The sequence below is a fragment of the Styela clava genome, chromosome 9 (assembly GCF_964204865.1).
Source record: "Styela clava chromosome 9, kaStyClav1.hap1.2, whole genome shotgun sequence".
Taxonomy (NCBI): domain Eukaryota; kingdom Metazoa; phylum Chordata; class Ascidiacea; order Stolidobranchia; family Styelidae; genus Styela; species Styela clava.
The window spans coordinates 2,332,732-2,339,266 of record NC_135258.1 but is presented as its reverse complement, the minus strand read 5'-3'; positions in this window follow the sequence as shown (position 1 = coordinate 2,339,266).

Below are 6,535 nucleotides of genomic sequence, written 5' to 3'. Positions count from 1 at the left end.
CATACTACTATAAATTATCACGGCAATCAGCGGATAAAAATGTATGGTAAACTGGTCGATTTTAATTAATTTTGATTCGTATTTTCGTACTAATGTAAATAAAAAAGGCAAAGTACTATAAAATATCACGGCAATCGGCGGATATAAATTTTCTGGTAGCCAGCTTGTAAATAACAGGTATTCCATTGTTCATTGTATGCAAATCCCTTCATACACTTAGATAAGCTTCTTTTATTTGGTTTTACTTTCGAATGTATTCGAAATATCATATTCGAAAATATTAATTTCGAATGTATTCGAAATAGTGAATTATTCGGTATTCGCCATCTCTGCGATTTACATCAAAGATGGTTAATAAGCAAATAATATATGTCTATGACGATTTGCTGAAAAGCAGAGGAATTTGGTCATTTTTGACGTCGAGATTATAATTAGCACATCGGCCGAAATTAATGACCGATTGACACGATTCCACTCTGTACATCGCCAACCGCGTTTTGTGCTTGAGCTAAATTATTCATTTTATTTGAAAACCATGGCTTACTTAAAACTGATATTAGGCAATCCGTAGTACAACCTATGTTTATCCAAGCGTAGAAACAACACTCCCTTTTTTCGTAAAATAATATTCGTTATACAAAGGTATGCGGCAATGCACTCCCTCTGGAATGTAGTTGTATAAACGAAAACAGCTTTAGTAGCGGAAATACGTTGAACTTTAACATACTACGTGTGTGTGTATGTATGCCTGAACGCATTGGCACACACACCGAAAGCGATGATCCCCAAAATCACTTTATCTCTATCGACCCGTCGACGTTTGAGCGTCTCTCACAAGTCACAACACGGGCGTTTCTTAAAACGTGTATTTTGTATTTCAATAGTAAACTGGCAAGATACAAAAACTAAATGTGAAGCATCTTCAAATAATTGTTACAATAATATTTGTTAAATAATTACTGCACTTTGTAGGTAACACGTTAATTATTGTGTAAATAATTAAATTTACCCAGTATCAAATATTATCAATTATGGGCCGACGTTTTATTCTTTGCGAGCAAGACTTGTAAAAAAAAGTTGCCGTAATCGTGATTTTGTATTCAATAACATCGAAAGATTAATTTTCCATGGCAAAATCTTGATTTTCTGTTCCTAACTTCTTATCGGAATATGCCGTGTTTTCCAGGAAATAAGCCTGAGTATCAGCCTGAATGTTAAAAATGATTTTTAATAAAAGCCCTCCCTTCAAAATAAGACCTAGTCGATAAAGCGAATTAATTTTTTTGACCGAATCGAAAGCAAGAAATCTCTCTTACACGTTTCGAATTATTAATCTAAAACGTGTGAGAGAGGAAAATATTCAACGACCTGAGGAAGTTTTTTTTAATTAAAAATGTGTTATTTATAAGTAAGTGGATATCGATTTTCATATTTTGTATATTTGTGAATCTCGTAATTCTCTACTTTGCTATTTTGTTTTTGATAAATGATATTAAAATATATCCCGCAAGAATAACCCCTCGTGTTATTTTTCGAAATAAAATTAAAATAATACCCTGTCTTATTTTCGGGGAAATACGGTATCTACCCAGACTGGCGCTACTCACTACGTGTTCGCGTAATACCTCGCAATAGTTAGGCCTGGTCTGTCTTTCCCTAATACGGTAATCTTCTGATTTATCATCGACTAAATACCACAGATGCCCGACCAAACGTGTGTCAATCTTGGACGATAGGATCGCCGACTTGGTTTTGAAAAATATGCAATCTTCTGGGAATGCAAAATAATTGTGCCTTGTTTCGCGACTAACTTTTGTTTTGTATAACTTTTGTTTTCTCGAAGACTTTGTACTTTCGGAGAAAGATGTCATATAAGTATTCAAATTATGCACAAATAATATTTGATCGAAATTTATCGCAAACAATATTATAACATTTAATGCCTGGCTTCCGGTTTACATCATTTTTTTGCAAAATAAATCATAGGCCGTGAAAAATCTTTCAATTAATGTAAACTAAAACATGGTGATTAGGATATCGCCAGTAAGTCGGCACCAATAAATATTATATGATAACTAGATTGTAAAGGTGGAAAACATAAAAATTGTGCAATAACAAGTCTTCGCCGTGTGTTGTTTATCGCCGTCTTCCTATAATTCTGAATATGTCGAGTGATATTACCTTGTCTAATGTATGTCGCTTTAACGGGTTCTTTGAGAGAAAACACAAGTCACGCGTAGCATTTCAAATAGCATTTCAGCGCGAGAAAGAATGCCCGTCTTTGGATAATAATAAATTTGAAAAACGAAATCCAAAAATTAATGCTCGGTGCCAAACATGCGAAAACCGAAACCTGTTATCGGGTGCTTTTGGGTTTGAATACTCTATATTTTGAATCATTCGGATTCGGTATTTTGAATTGCCAATTCCTTGCTATGACAAGCCCACAAAACAAATACTTTACCCTATATTACGCAAAACTGTTGCCTGGATGATGGTAAAAACATTTTTCGTTTATGTAAGAATGTTGACGCTGGCTTAAACTCGTTTTGAGTTCTATTCATGTGATATTTCTTAAATAAACCGAAAATGTGAAATTCTCATTGCATGCCATGTTCAGATTAAATTGAAATGCGCTATATATCAACACATTCGGTATAGTTGCATTGTTCATTTATCAAATTTGGCCCATCTATGATTTACAGCTATTATAACACTGTCCATGCCAGATTTATGAATTTCAATTGAATTCTAAAAGATTTGAACACCAACACAATTACTATGTTTGTATATTGTTCGAGTATGGCTGGTTATATCTGGTGTAGATGATCACAAAAGTTGGACGAAAATCAAAAATTTTATTTTTAATATTTCTGGAGTTGAAGGTTGAATATGCGAACCAAATACTTTTATTTTAAAACATCAGTGACCTATAGGCCATATACAGTAACATTGGCCCTAACTATAGGAGATTATTAAAAATAAAATTAGCCCTACATATTCAAATAAAACAAAGCGTAATACAAATATTATTTTCAATGTGATTTCAATTAGATGAAAAATTTTATTCTTAATATTTCTGGAGTTGGAGGTTGAATATGCAAACCAAATACTTTTATTTCAAGACATCAGTGACCTATAGGGACATGTACAGTAACATTGGCCTTAACTATGGAAGATTATTAAAAATAATTCTACACATTCAAGAAAAACAAATCCTTATACAAATATTATTTTTAATGTGATGACTGAGATGAGTGAATTCTTTTTAATGCAATTTAACAAGGCTTTGAATCAGTGTTCACTATTAGCGCACTTTTTTGCGAAAATTGCGAAGCACTTTCGCAACTTTTTTTAGGGACTGCGAAATAGCACTTTTTTCCGATTTTGAAGAGAAATAGCACTTTTTTCCGATTTTGAATGGAATAAAAATTCAAAGTTAACAAATATTTTTGAGTATTAAGTTGACAAATAAGTAACATACTAGTACTTTTGTAACTCAATTCTGCATATCTTAACGATATTTACCAGAATTCTAACCTATGAGATGCAGACATAGGAGATAAAGCTTATGCATTAACGGCAAAATTCTTGTTTATAATATGATTATTATACAAGCACACGGATTCCGCTTCTCCCGCATAAACGCTCCCGGCGTCTTTGAAACCAAATGTTGGAATACTACACAGTGCGTTTCTTTGAACGAGAGTGGTCATGTGACTATCAATGATATCGATGAATTCAAAATGACTATAAAAGTGTTAGTAAAGTGTTATAGTCACTTTGGATGAATTGTGACCAAAGTGCAGGATTTTTCAAATCAGACGAAACTTTTAGCTGCATGTCACAGATTTGCAAAATCACCAAATTCACAAAATACCATTAAGTGCCATTTTATTGTAATCACAATGTTGAAAGCACGTGGCATTTTCCGGAATTTTGCGATATTTACACAACTATTTCTCATTGAAATAGGAGTACGGGTAGGCAAAATTCAATACTTTTTTGAATCGAATATTTTTAACCGAGTACCGAATAACAAATATTTTTGGAACGTCGGTAAAAAATCTGCAACAAAGCCTTTTTACTGGTTAATTCCGTTGTAATCGCTAATTGTTCTTGTCACCGATCGTTTTGGCGGCGATATCCAGGTTTTGGTAATCTATATTCCCGCCCTCTCTTTTTTACAAATATGAATTCTTGCGGGTCGGCGGACATCGAAGTTTTATATTTCGGGTTTACCCGTTGGTTCACATCGGCAACAGCTGTTGAAGACATCGAGGACTCAAATTAACATTTGCGTTTGCTTTAAAACCTATCAAGATTTGTATATTTACCGTCTCAATTTTATGCAAATGGTAATATTATTGCCGATACCGTGATGCAGATATTTATTAAGACGATAATTAACTTTCTCATGTTTTTCTATGGTGATAAAGTTTGCAAATCCGAAATTGTGCCAATCCTGAATGTTGATTTAAAATAGTGATTGAATAATTCGGCAATAAAGGCATTTCTGCGTGGTCATGGGACGAGATGACGTTAATGAACAGCACTTCTTTTACAGTATATTTCACGTATGCGACTTAATGCTAAAAAGATTGGGCTCGAGTGCTTTTTTTTCGAGTGCTCGAGTGCCTAATAGAGGTCAGGCGCTAATTGTAACTGATTCCCTCAAGTTTCAACGTGTTTTCAACAAAACAATACCCCGGCGATAACTATAGCTAAAATGTTTCCCAGAAATTCACAATTTTATTTATGGAATTTGCAAATTCACCAGTTTCTTGACGATTTTGATAATGTCACGCCCTAATTATTCGTGCAAAAAATACTCCCCTTCTTCCGCGGCGGTTCGACGGGTTCTTTGTTCCATTCTTCAGAAAGTTCTGACACGGGGGATATAGAATACTGAATCCGGAGGGTTGAATCCCTGTCGACTTACTGGCGATTTTCCGTTTTGGAATGGGTGAAACGTTCTCTATTTTAAATTAAATGACGTTTCGCGGGCTAGAGTTCTCCCCGAATATGATGTGTACCAGACGTTAGTCAGACGATAGATAAAACATTATATTAATAATGACGCCCCGTTTTCGAAAATACGAAGTTATATCGCAAAAAATGCGTTTTGCAACCATGCGATACATTTGGAACATTATTTACGGTTAATTCAGATCATATTTTACTCTCCATGACACCCGGTATCCGAAAATACAGTTGTATCGCGAAAAATGTGTTTTGTTACACTTAAAATAAAACATTTTTGCGATTAATTTATATCATATTTTACTTTTCACGACATCCGTTTCCGAATATACAAGGTTATATCGCGAAAATGTGTTTTGTAACATTTAAAATAAAACATTTTTGCGATTAATTTAGATCATATTTTACTTTTCAGGACACTCGTTTTCGAAAATACAAGGTTATATCGCAAAATGTGTTTTGTTACATTTAAAATAAAACATTTTTACGGTTAATTTAGATCAAATTTTACCTTTCACGGCAACCCGTTCCGAAAATACAAAGTTATATCACAAAAAATGCGTTTTGTTACATTTATTTTGCATTCCCAATAAAATACATATTTTCTCTAATTATTAAGGTCGTCGATGAATCTGTTCCCGTCGTTCAAGCTCGACACACGTTTGGACGAGTGTGGGGCGGTTTTTTGGTCGACGATAAATTAAAAAGTTGCCACACGTTATTTGTATAACGATAATAACTGAAAATTAAGTTTTTATAATAGAAGTGAATCTGTCTCAAGATGGTATTTTACGATTCTTGACCACAGAAAATAAACACGCCGACAGGCTTGGTTATAATTGATATCCGTTTAATTTATTTTACACTATTAATAAACGCGCCACACCAAGTGCGGCCATATAAATTGCAGTCGCATCGGTATGGACTGTATCTTTTTGGCGCTCTCACATTAATAATAATTTTCAACAAAACAATACCCCGACGGTCATTAAGGCTGAATTCGTTACCGAGTAATTCACAATTTTATTCACGGAATTTGCAATTTCAAGATCTCACTTGACGATTTTGATGATGTCATGCCCTAATTAGTACTGCTTAAATGCCTCAAAATACAACAAATGTAATCATTTTCGACAATAACAAGCGCAACAATTCGTAAACGAGCCGTTATAACGAAATTCGCGATTGATTACGACCTCTCTCTTGTTTACAATTTTAACATCCCGCCGGCCATGTATGGTCGAATAAAATGTTCACATATTCGAAACATGACTTGGCCAAGGATGAAAGGGATCACTAAAGAGCTAATAGAAAGTACATACGCGAGGGTATGATAATAATATCGAGAATATTTGTGAGCATATCACAGGACGGAAATATTTTGCACCCCGCTGTTTGTTGGCAGAACAACGATACGCTAAAGTTAATTGATCGAATACAGGAAAGTATTTATTTATCATCTCACTTGCGAACATCGAGGTTTTGGCGGAATTGTACGATCATGTTGTCTTTCTTAAATATTAACTTTTTCAATAAATGTTCATTTTACTTT